A 14273-nucleotide genomic window follows, 5' to 3' on the forward strand; every position below is an offset into this window, starting at 1 on the left:
AAACTCGGTTACACGTAGACACCTCGTCCGAACTGCAACCCATCCTTGCAGATGTTGCTTTTAACATCGGAAGACTTAAAGAATGTACGGTTTTTGAACTCAAACAATATTTCTTCTTTCATACCTAATGGTTTTACAGTTTCGAAAACAGCTTTTGTGGAGTGTTGCTACGTTCCAGACTGGTCGACGACATTGATTTCCCATCGATCAATGTACTAATTATACACCGTGTTAAGAAAACGATTGATTTTTACCGATTGGAGCGAGATTTTTGTTGGGTAATTATAGAGTGATCTTTACTTTGTGTTGGTGACGTAGTGCATTGCACAGAATGTTCGACATATTGCGGCTGGATGTCGGTATTGCCGAATCGAATCTAGAAAACAAATCTAAACCGGGACTAGAACTTTTCATCAAAGTTGAAGACGGTCGTAAACCTCATTGTAGCACGCATGTGATTCATCACATCTGCGCTTTGTGTGACGTCGTCGCGAACGAGGAAGTTGTTTTAAGCAACTAATTACAGTAAACTATAGATGCCTTATTTTAAGGTGATACAATTATAGGGCAATGGGGGCGGGGTTGGGGAGACAGATGCATGTAATTACAGAGGGGCGTGTAGGAATCATTCACTAGAGTAATATAGGAGGAAAGAAACACAAAAGATGAGTGTGCAAGGGGATTTTAGCAATATTCCAGCAATATCACGGCGGGGGACCCTAGTAATGGGCTTCACACATTGTACCCATATGGGGAATCGAACCCGGACCTTCGACGTGACCTGCGAACTCTTCAACCACGAGGTTGCCCCACTGTCCCTGCCCAAACGATACAGGGTACATATTGGCCCAGTGCTACATGTACTACATGTCACCACACTTCAGTGAACAGTATTTAAATAACACTCACCATAATTATATTCAGTCAACTTTAAGAAAGGTGAACCAAATACTGCGGTTCATTGGTGAGTATACTCAAGAGCAAAAGAAAATAAAAAGATTGAAAAATAGGTTTGGCTAAATGATTATAAAAGTAATCAAAATAATACTATGCATCACGCTGAAGGGCCGCTTTCGATTCCCCACGTGGGTACAATGTGTGAAGTCCATTTCAGGTGTCCCCCGCCGTGATATTGCTGGAATATTGCTAAAAGGGGCATGAAACTCAGTCACGCACTACTGTGTAAAACATGAACACAGCACGCTGTGGTCAACGCTTTTTATTCTGCCACCATCAAAGATACGTGTGCTTTCAGTTAACCTCTATATCAGTGCCGATTTTAAATGACTGAGGTTATACCGGACAAATCAGTGACTGAAAGCATGAACAGACATTAGGATAAGCAGTCACGACAGATATACCGATTTCACGAATCTTGTCGTACCCATGTCTTCGGCATGACAAGCGAACGCTTTACCCACTAGGCTTCCACGGTGCCCTTATTTGTCTAGGGCTGATGTACAATCTTAAGCTTTGTGATTGCAAAATGAAAGGTGCCACTTGAGAGTATGTTCTGTTTGATGTCACTTTGCATCGTGTGAAGATGTCGGGGGCTGTAAGTCCCAACACGCAGTCATCTGTTCGAATCCCATCCACGTCATGAATGCTGTTTTTTGCATTGTTCTCAAGTTTAATTACGTGACCAGTTTTTCTTCGGTTACCTTCGGTTACGTTTGACGTGATTCAACCTTCATATCAGAAGGGCTCACCCTACCATCAGGTGCACAGGACTATGTAAGTAGAATTGTTCAATGTTTTGTTTAGCACTATTCCGGTGATTGTACGACAGCCAGATCACTAGTGGGCTGTATACGTATGCGTTGTGCCCGTGTTGGAGTCGAACCCGGGCCTTCGGAGGTTTCACTACACTAAATCAGAATCACATGCTCCCCGAGCGAGGACCGTCGGGGAAACAACTCAAACGGACAGAGGCTTGTGACAGCTGTGATTGGATGAAATTGTGCAAGATGTTTGTGAGTTTTAAAAGCACATCAGTCCAGTAATTAAAACTAACCACTATTTTAAGCATTTGGTGTTGTCATTTTTACCATGATGACTTATGCTATTGTGTGCACAGATATTTTCAAGTTGGTGGCATTTGGTGCGGAATGGAGGGTGGGGTGTGTTCCGCTTCCTGTGTTCGGAACAATCGCCCTGACAAGTTGGACAGAATTTGTGGTTTATTGTTGATTAAAGGCCAGACTGTACCCCTATGTATATGGAATGGCTGTTGATAGGCTGGATATTTTTTTGGAAAAAATATAGGGTTACTATAGAAGTCTCTGGGAACCTTGTGTCGTGTAACCTTGGAGAGGCGAGTTACGCGTTCATCACTTGGTTACCCCATCGCCAACAAACAAGAATAAGAAAACACAAGTCTTTCCATTGTGTAGACTATGTCAGACATGACCTTCGTGGAGGAAGTTTTCATGATTTCAATGAGATATTAATGTAGAGAATAGAGATATTCAGACAAAAGATATTTGATAAAACCAGAGTGAATACATTCTTAATACCTTATAACAAATAACCTTAACAAGTCCGTATACGCAAGCGTGCGTATGTGCGAACGCGCCGCACACACATGACTATACAATGTATTTCAATAACTGCTATTTACATATTTATAGTATTTTCTGAGATCATGACGAGGCGAACCAGCTCCAACCTGGCTTCCACCTCACAGTCTACACGATCCAAGGGAGGCCACTCTACTTTTCCTACGCGTATAGAAACGTTTCCTGCCTTACAGTCATCCTTCAACAGAACAAAGATCATTGACACTATTGGATCACAGTTTCCAGTATTGCGGTTCCTTATTGATCCACGAACTTTTACCAACTATGACAGAAATCTGGAGACATGAGACATAAACAGATGTAAATATCAAGTTTTTGAATATTTCGGCCTCCGCTCTTGTGTATTGGTATAGCTTATGACATGAGACCCAGGGTCCCAGAGCCGCTGGTCCAGGGAGGAAGCCAAGAGGAAAGCTCAATAGCTCCTGGGCGAAACGACAGAAATCACAATTTTAGAGCAGCGCATGTGCAAGTTTCGGCATTTCAGAAGGGGCGTGGTGTAGCATTGGTGTCGGTTTCAACCATGGTCTATGGAAATCTCATTAACTGTCTCTCATCCTACCATCGCTCAGCAGATCAAGAAAATTACAGTCGGAACGTTTTCTCTCACAATGCAACCCCGAAACGTCTTAAAAGGAGGTTTTCCAAACGGTAGTTACGGGCTGCACGACTCGGTCAAAAGGAACGTTATATTCACGTTATTCAAAGACTCTGCGTATTAGAGCGTGCGATGTCCTACAGAGTGTCCCAACCCCATGAGGTAAGAAGTGTGAGATCCGAAGTTCAAGGGTGGTTGGTCCAAACGCATAATTGTAAATCTCCTTCTCAGTAAGTTACTGAAAATAGTGTACAGCTTGTTCAGCTTTATCTGAGCTACTCTACAAGCGCGAGACCATGAGGCACAAACGGCAGGTGGAGTTAAGTTCATTACATATGGGAGCAGAGAATGTTATTAATGGTGTTGCTCCCTGACTGAAAGCGTGGGTCTAGATTTTCGAGGCTCCCTTGGCGCTAAGATAGTCGTGTAAGTGCCATACATTAACACAGACTTACGACTAGTGCCAAGAGAGCTTCGAAAATCTAGGCCCTGTGTCGGAACATTAAATAATTTTTAGAGAAAGTAAGGACATTTCGGACGACTTCTTGACACTGAGGTGTCAAACGGCGACCTTGTTATCAATCAGCTGACAAAGGTGCACCCCTTCACAATAACTTGAGCAGGTCAAGATGAACGAGCTGTAGATGGTTTCGAGAAGCGGATGTTTATTTATATTTTTACCATTTATATATATATTTTTATAAGAACCGAGTCTGTCTTGAGGGTCAAAACCGTGAGAGTTAGCAGATTTGGTCTCCCAGCATCGTCTCTGCCAGTTCGCCATATGTCGACCTCCGGTATACGGTCGGTAACACCTTCTTTGCGACGGGACATCATGGCACTCCAGTAAGTTGGATGCATCCTTAATCTTCACTGCTGTGAAGCTCATTTCCAGTGTCCACCTTGTGATATTGCCGGAATATTGTTTAAGGCGGGGTTTAAAACTAAATTCACTCACAAGACACGCTACGCGTACGAACTGTTCGCTATCGATGGTTGGGCCTTGCGGTACGTACCCAACACAGATGACTATATAACTGACGTAGTGATTACATAAAAACAAACCGTGTGACAAGCTGTGGTCAGCTTCAGGGGCTCATCGCCTTGGCAGATGTCTTTCGCAATCCTTGTGAGTAATGCACTGACAAGGGCCCAAATTCCATTCTATCATAATTGTGGATACCCGCCATGACGTTGTACATTATGTACACAACCATTGTTCCAGACACTCCAGTAGTGCCATTATACAAACCCGGAACAAAATGGTAGCCACTATCATTTGCGACCAACTCGTGTTATTCCGGGACTAGTGTTCTTGGAGGTTACGGAAAAGGACGAGTGGTGGCGAATGGGTTACTATAACCAGAGACCATATAATAGGTATTACATGCATATGGTCCCTGCTATAACCATGCTCTTTTTTTATAAAAAGTTTACCTGAAATACCTCTTTGTAAACTGAAAGTGTGACCTTGGGGTATTTTCATAGAAACACGAGTCTGAAATTGTTTAGCTTCAGTTTGACAGAAAAGATAACAGTTATTTACTTAAATTGAAAACTAGCCTCACTGAGGTGGGAGATTTAGAACCGGATCCAGATGAACATGTAAGTTGCTTGTGTCAGGGTTTTACATCATAGCTCGCATGGTGGGAAGGGAAATAATAGGGTTCAGGACTGGAAAACAGACAAGAAATGGATTAACCTGTTCTGGAACATTCGAGTAATTCAGAATGATCTGAATGCCACCAGAACCGTTTGGTAGCAACCGATGTTGCCGAACTGATAATTACATTATTGCAGTACATGTGTATTACATGCTCACTGGACTAATGCTTAGTGCGTGTGTGTGTGTGTGTGTGTGTGTTTGTGTGTGTGTGTGTGTGTGTGTGTGTGTATATATAATATATATAATATATATATAACTTTGATAGTACCAACTAACCCATGTAAATTGAAAAGGAGCCCCAGAGAGACCAGAGATTAAGAACCTGAGAGCATTTAGACTTGCTTCATTTAAGGCTTTAGAATGGATGGGAGGGCTGGGCTGTAGGGAAAATACTGTGACTGTGACACTGACTACACGCTTCTGATACTGGCATTCCAAACCCCACATCGATACACTCGCGATTTTCTATCCTATAGGTAGTCGTCAGATTCACCAAAATACACTGGGCCTAGATAGTCGACGCTCTCCAAGCGCTAAGGTTGTCGTAAGTGGCATACATTTACATTAACTTACGATTATCTTAGCGCTAAGAGAGCTTCGAAAATCTAGGCACTGGTTACTAACTATGAAGCGATCTTTGTTCCTAGTTGGGTGTGCCGGTCATTAAATACACATAATTTTCCAAGAGCTGTACCTCAGTATGTTTCCTGTAATGTGAAGTAATACACTGACAGGTATACACACTACTTGTACACACACGAAATTCAGATCTCAATGCAGAAATCAATGAAATCATGTCGCCACAACTGTTTCAACAAACGCGGCGTGCGATCAAAGGGAGGTAACTCTAAATCCATGCGGGGTGCATATACTTTTAACAATATTCGATATCTGACTCCCTCCACGATTGCTCGACTTCAGCATGTTCCAGACACCTGCAGGCTGGCGAGAAGGATATTGGTGTGTGTCTGATGCATCGCCATGATGAGGCTGGACCACTGTGTGATGGACACAGAGTGTTTTGAGAGAAATAAATTCCTGAACGACAAACACCATCTGAGGCCCACCTTGGAAAAAAGCCAGGTAGGTGGGTTCTTCAATAATAATTCTGATTGTTGGTGAGCGTTAGATCAAAGACAATTACAACTCACATTGGCGATTTCATAAGAATTTTTAAGAAAGATCGTTAAAATTGGTTTAAAATATATTATATATATTTGAACTGATTTCATTATTTAAGTGTAACATTAAAAATTGATAAGCAATATATGTATTTTTTTACAATCATGATATTGTAATATTTGACCATCACATCAGCGTTCGCTTTGTCAAAATAACTATTTCGATCATCTGCTTTCTGAACAAATTTTAAAACTCAGCAACTGAATTAGATTCAATAAATAGTTAATGTGATTCCGTTTTGGATTCGACTAGATAGTTATTCCATGTAGACTTGGCTCGTACTGAATCACTTGTTTTCAAGGATATCGAATTTCGTATGTCGCGGAAGACATTCAGTCGAAGGCATGTTGTAAATTGCGTGCGTAAGCAATCAGCTGTACCAAACCGACTCTAGGGTAGAGAGATGCTTTAGAGAGAGTTGCCATTGGGATCAATAAGATTCAATTAGAAGGTATCTACTGAAGGATTTTTATATGATTATTATTTAATCCTAGATTTGAGTGAGCAATTTATACTGCCTGAACCGAACTTATGACAACTATTTCTGACCACACAGAATATACATAATTATATTAATATATATCAACCCACCGATGAATCTACAGAAATTCCCCAAATTAAAATGATATGGTAAATAACACTGAAGACGATAAAGGTCCCGTCACTTTACAAATTGCAGTAAAATATTATGGAATGTACTGAATGACGGATGTGATATCAACATAAAAACTAGCATCCAAGAGAAATGCCATCAAACATTTTCCTGGTCTAAAATAGAAATGTAAGCTAAATATGGCAACATTAAATGTTTTATTGCAAAAATCGACCATTCAGCAACAGTATTAAACGGATAGCAAGAAAACAAACGTCTCAGCTCATGATGTGAGATCAGATGAATGACAATGGGGTGCATTATCCAGCATTCGATCACCAACGCAGAATTGACTGGGAGGTTTTACAACTTTCTGGGCAGCACATACTGTTCAATGCCGGGTGTGGCCACCTCGAGCTCTGATGCAGCACCGAACCCGGCGTCGAACTGAGTAGCTGAGTCTTCTGACGTCTTGATTAGGGATCCGACGCTATGCCTTTAGCAGAGCAGCTGCCAAAGCGTTCATCGTCAATGGCTGGTATTGGCGTTTCCGAATGCGACGTCCCAGACATTCCCAAAGGTTCTTCATTAGGTACAGATCTTGAAGCGCTTGAACTTGCGTTCGTCACCAGAGTTCACTCTTCGCCAGTTTCGTTGCTTGCACAGTCCTGGTTCATCTCAGTGGGGCGTTGCCACGTCAACGTCATGCCCTTGAAAGGTCGATCGGCACAGAGACCATGGATGCGGAGTCGTCTAGTCACAGTCCGTCTCCTGACTGGATGTCCAATGCGGTTGGCGCTTGATGACGCCACAGTGACGTATCGGTTCTTCAGTCGAATCAACAGTAAATACCGGTCGTCCTTTTGGGTAGTGACGTTCAGTTTACCACTCTTTGGGCTGTCTGCAGTACTGTCAGTCTGTCGTAGACTTGTAACACGGCTTTCGATGGTGGATTTCCAACATCCCATGGTCCTAGCCACACGTTTTTGTCTGTTCCATCTGTAACATACCGACTGCTCTCTCCCTCTGCGCTGCTGATAAACGAGGCATGTTGCTGGTTGTCAATCGATTAACATGATGTAAGGGATTAACCTGGTTATGTTTTATACCCTAATTTGATACGGTTATTTTGTGCACAGTTTTATTTGTGTAAATTCGTTTTTTGTCACAAAATACGAAATGCAAGTGCAAGTGTTCACCGGTAATAGACATGCTGTGTTCGAGAGATGTGTTTATAGCCATGTACAAACATAATTATTTTGACAATTTTACAGTCGTTCTTATTTTGGTGGCGTCCCTATTGGCCGCTAGTTTATATCACCATGATGACAGTCAATGTGTTCGTTCATGAAAAATTAATGAACTTATTACTTATATCACTTGCATACTTTTAGTTCTTTTAAATTAGTATTCCATGTGTTCTTTCGTATTCATGAACGCGCACTTCACATTTCTGTACTACTAGACTATCTCCAAAATTCTACAACTAATATAATCCTCCACTCCTCTACCCTCCACTTTCCAACCTTACCCTCCTTCGCTCCACTTCACTCCATCTCTTCTATTGCGGCGCCAGTTATTATTATTTCTTCTATTACAAAATTTATTGCAAGGTTTTGGTACTCAAGTCATGTAATTAAACTGTATAAATCAGGAACACATTTACTGGGCGTATTTTCCATTGTGAAACCAAAACCATACAAAGTATCCATGTGGTTGTTCCGTTTGGGTTGTAGTTCCACCAGCTTTAATGGCTAAAGTGAAAGCCACACAATGAATAATTGAAAAATCAATAACTGAGTTAAGAAGCTGAGCAATTTTGTTAGTGTCCTTGAAGTGATTGTATCGATTTTATCCGATTTCATACCTGCTAAGCACGCCAGCTTAGAACGGTCTGCTTCCCTGCACCTTAATAAAGCAGGTGATCTTTCTTACGTTATGTTAGTGGGGTTACATACTGACGTGATCGTTGTCCTCAGTTGATGGAGGCGTTCTTTATCCGGGTTATTTATGCGGGGAAAATTACTCTCGTTATGGAAATATGAAGTCGTTTTACTGCCATTTTACTGCCATAATAAAAAGAGAATTTAAGTGTCTATTTGTCATATATTGATAGCCCACGGAAGAAATACGTCTTTTATTATTGTTATTCTGGAGTCGCTGATTAATTACATTTTTCACAATATTTTCCTCTAAGGGTTGGGATTATTATCAATACGTTTGGTATGAACGATTAAGCGGAAAGTCATTAAAAGTACATTTTTTTTCAAAGACATTGTATGATTTAATGAACAATACAAAATGAATGATATAAAATTAACACACCCACCAAGAACCTATCATTAATAACTATCGCCGGGGCGATTAGATAGGCAAATGGTTACCGCGTACGATTACCACTGAAGATGTATAGGTTCAGTTCTCAACAAAGAAACACTGAGAAAATAATGACATAGAAGATGGTATCACACACAGCCACTCCGCAACACCTTGTTGGAACATGAAATAAGACAACGGTTTTATAGAAATTTCTCACAATGCACATATAGGTTCTGCATAGGTGTATTCAAATATCAGTCACATCTCACTGATGTCCCTCCGGGGACCCATTCCACTCCTGCACCAGGAATATCCCAAGACTATAGGACGGAAGAGAGTCAACCATGGAAACATTAGAAATATCTTATCAGCTGAGTGAAGGTGTGCCTCCCTTTTTCTGAGATTCCAGCTTTTCTGTGTCGGCATCCTTGATATCTCCAGGCCGATGAATCTCGACTATACCCTTGAAACATCTACGACTGAGCCCGATAAATTTATTATCTCCCTTGGCTAGCTTTTTATCCAATTAAGTGTCTACGCTGGAAAGATGAGCGAGCAAATCACAACTCGCTTTCGCTTTTCAAATTATCTTACCGATTAAACTTGGCGACGGAAACCACGCAGAGGTTCTCTGAAAGAGGTAGAAGGAGTCTTTGCATGTATTTTAACTTTCTGACCTATAAATTTGTCTGTATGATTTCCTCAAAATTTTGAGTCTCATTGCGAACAAACCTCTGCGATCGCTATCTCTGTTGACATTGGGAAGATCGGTTGTAACGGCGGCACAGCTGACTGGCTATTGTGAGCATTCGGAGTCGACAAGGGGTGGGGGATGGGGGTTTGGGGGTGGTAATACAATTATTACCCGTAGATGCATCCAGGGTATAGTGGAGATTCACTGGAACGTATACCCTGGAGATATCGAGGATGGGAGCTCTGTTGAACAATCACAACGTATAAAGTATTCATATATTCATCCATTCGTTTGTTCGTTCGTTCGTTCTTCATGCGTCAATTTTGCAAAGTAGAATCAGAATACCATTTGCCTTGAGTTTCCATTTTATGCAGATTTGAGAAACAGAATTCTACCAAATATTATTGTTATTATAGTCTTTATTATTTAACCAGCAAAAATTGCAATGCTCATCTCCAGCTCAAGTCTTTCCTTAACAGCCAAGTAAACATATAATTTAGCACTTAAGAAACAAGTGTTCAGTGGCATTAACTATTCTGCGTAGTATTACTGCCTACTCTTGTACATAAGGCAGACATGCTGGCCGTCTCTGTTACATATCTGTGTGAATACATACTTGTATGGTTGGCTGGGGTCTCATTACAGAAAAAAAAGATCAACAACTATTTTTTTCAACTAGGTGATTATATTGTTAATACCCGTAAAACAGTAACTTATTATTGTTTTCCCCAAAGATTTAGGTGTGATGTCTCGCTATCAACGTATAATCCAAATATTCTAATTATATTCAAGGCACTATGATGGATGTGCATCGCGAATGTGTGAGTTTAGTATAACGACGCTTTTAGCAATATTCCAGCAATATTACGGCGGGGGACAGCAGAAATGGGTTTCACACTTTGTACCCATGTAGGAAATCAAACCCGGGCCTTTATGGTGACGAGCGAACGCTTTAACTACCAGGCTATACCACCGCGGCTGGATATTTATAAGGGTTCGACACGTATGTCGCGTATTAGAGCGCCAGGGCACCAGGGTAGAGACAGGTCACCCTTGACTACATACCACATCAGAATATATCTACTACACGAACATGTGTACAAGGAAACGGTTCCTGGCTGATCAATCATTTACACATCATTAGTTTCAGTAATTAAATTACACGAGAATTAAAAATACATCCTCGGTCAGACAACAGTAGCGTGCAGCAGAAGATGGTGTGCTGCGCGAGCCACGTCCGAAAGTAGCATGACATACTATTTGTAATCACAGGAGTCAAACTTAGCAAGGAAGGGTGTAAATAATACAACAGCTTGTTGCCAAACATGTCATTGTGAATCTCTCTGAAATATAATGATATCACAGCACGGGGACACCAGAAATGGGCTTCACACACAGGGGAATGTCTTGGAGCAAATCCACTATAATTGTTTGTCCCGACAAGAAACGACGTAACCTATATGGACACATGTAGTTTTAAAGCATTTTGTAATGTATTGGCTTGTTTGTTTGTTTTCGACAGGTAGGTAGGCACACACACGTGTAAAAAATGTAGGTGGGTGGATGGGTGGGAATAATAGGTAGGTAGGTTACAATGCAAAATAATGACGACAGGGATTGTTCAAAGTTCAAAATGCCTAATATAGCCACACATAAGTGATACTGTGCTCGGGTACTCGATTTTCATCTGTTTGTATAGACTTCTATACTAAAGGACATCTCAGAGTGCACACAAGGTAATTAGCTTTCATTACACAGAGAACGGTTTAACACAGGTGTGAACAGCGTTCAAGGGAAACCGGCCCCTCAGCGAAAGGAAGGAGAAAACATCAATTCGTGCGAGTCTCAGATATTCACCGCTTTGGTGAAACACGAATGATCGAATATAGTGTTTCCACATTTCGTGCAAGACAAATCGACACGAGGGCCCACAGTCATGGCTTTTTGGTCAGTGAAAGGGACGCCACGCTGCATTGAGAATTGGGGACACCCTCGTTCTGGATCAGAAATGGACCCTTTGACGTCCTGTCATCGTGGACCGGTTTCATGGATACTTTGTCAATGACAGCCTCTATGGTTCTGTGGACAGGGTGTACGCCGGGAGATCGGAGGTTTGATCCATGGCGGCGTCATACCAAAAGGTATTAAAAGATGGTCCTCTTTGAGGCGGTCCTTTTCGTTTACCTGCCAACGTGGAATCAAAGTCGCTGAGTCACTATCAAATTACCTTTACTTACACCAAATGCAGGAACGCTGATACCAAACTCACCGATGGGCTTTTTTACATACAGAACATCTCAACCAAAAATCTATATGTATTTAAGGAATATTTTGATATTGTTTAAAGGGATAGTGTAGCATGAGTATTCACTTTGGTTCAATGTGAAGAATTCGAAATTTGCATTTTGCATCCAACGTCACAAGCGTTTGGATAAACCACCTCTATAGTCCAGACAGGTACGATTATCGAATGATGTTAACTTGTCTGGTGTTTTTCCATCAGTGACGGCAACACCGGGTTTATCGGGAGTAAATGGATTTTGACGTCTGTCAATGACGTCCTGGGCATGTTCACTAGAAAAAGACGAAGCGTGGAAGTGAGACATTGCACCACATGGAGGATGAAACATTTCCCGAATTGTGCAATCATGTTGTCCCGGTAGTGTTGACCTGTGAGGATGCCATAGACCGCATCGGCCATTGTGACATCATGAACCCATCCTAAAACGATCGTTCTGTATGACATTAAAGAGTCTCTATACTCGATTCATTTGGTCAGGGAAGTTAACATGACATTAGCCCAGCATGACATGACATAAACCAAACGTCGAGAATTCAAATGGCATGCAGTAAGGTGTGCACGTTATGCACGCAAATCGTCGTACACGGAAATACCGTCTGTGCGGACGATTTCCCACCATCTGGGAGTGTACACTTACATCAGTCGCTTGTTGCAACCAAGCCCTATTCTTAATGCCAATTTACAACCGATTTCTTTCTAGTGTTGCTGTTGGGAGTCCCGATCTGTGCTGATCATGGACGCCAAGTGTTTGTTGGTTCCAGACCCTCGATCTGATGATTGACAAACATGCAGTATTTGGGCAACAATGCCTGGCATGTGCTCACCTGAAACATGCTTCGTCGTTTAAATCTTCAACGTGATCAGTATTGTTACTTGTCCTGTGTTTAAATGTTTTTAGACAAGTATCTCCTCTCAAACCAGGGATGATGGGCAGAGGTAAATATAGCTCCCCTTTCGTGTGCTATCCGACGTCACGTTCTTCAGGGCCATCACGATGCTGTATACTGACTCCATGTCTGTTCACAGTAATCACATACTTTCATTGCAAGACATTGTGTATATTCCCTTAGTATCACAACATACCATAATCTTCTCCCCATGGTATAACGGACAATGTTCAACATCAAAACGTATCCTCAATGACGTCATCAGTGACGTCAACCAATACTCACAAGATCAATGACTGGGCCCTATTCTCGAAAGGATCCTAGCCCTAGGATATCCTAACTTTGATCCTAGGGTCTAGGATAGGTGTCCTACCTTGTTCTCGAAAATTATCCTAAAGCTAGGATATCCTAACTTAGGACAAATACTAGAATAGGTTCTGCCTTGTCCTAAGTCCATCTCAGTGCAAATCAACATGGTGTGTTACTTGTTTGTTCACCAGTTTTTACGTTGTGAAAACTTAATTAATGCTGAATTTACAACACCATGCAGTGTTTATGAGTTAAGAAGATGTTTTGAGTTTATATCATCAATTTATCAGCAGTGAATAAGAATTACTTGTTGCAATGCACATATTCTTTAGATATACAAACGATATGCATTTTTATTCTTACATATTCTATCCCTTTTCATTCACAACATCGCCCTTTTCTATAACATTCCTCTGGAATATCAATGTCAAAGTCAACTCGATAAGGGAAGAAACTTCTGTTTATTCCTAAGTGAATTTTCACTTTGTGCTATGGCGCATAATGAAAGTTCAAGTCATGATAATCATTAAGAAAATCAAATCAAACTATTTTCGCACGTCTTAATTCTCTTTGGCAGACTTTCAAAATCTAACGAGAAATGTTATGTCCTAGTGTAATAAATGAATTTGATGTGATGAAAATAGCGAATATGTTAACATGTAAAAATACTTAGATCTGATAAAATATCTTAGATCTATTCGAGTACAAGTTCACTCTATTTTTCTGGATACAATGTATGAATTTTGATTATAAATATAATTAATTACAATTTCTTCTAAATCAAGTAAGTCCACCAAATGCTGAATTTCACCACTTTCAAACCTTTTACTTTGATTTCTAGTCTCACCATTTGTCTTGTAAGCGAGATTGTAGCTGCCCTTGCATATCTGTTTTTCATACAATGAATTATAGATAATATTTAGGTGAACTTAATGAAAGTTCTTTTCTATCTCACCTACTGAAGAGCTCGCTATCCTAGCTAAGATGTGTTACTCAACTTAGGACAAGGATAAGATCGCTTCGAGAATCGCTTCTTAACAGTAGGATGTCATAACTCCTATCCTAACTAGTTAACTGTTAACTGTCTTAGCTGCGAAACGTTCGAGAATTTGTGCCCTGGTCTATCTGGTCCAGGCTCGATTTTA

The sequence above is a fragment of the Haliotis asinina genome, chromosome 2 (genome assembly GCF_037392515.1).
Source record: "Haliotis asinina isolate JCU_RB_2024 chromosome 2, JCU_Hal_asi_v2, whole genome shotgun sequence".
Classification (NCBI taxonomy): Eukaryota; Metazoa; Mollusca; class Gastropoda; order Lepetellida; family Haliotidae; genus Haliotis; species Haliotis asinina.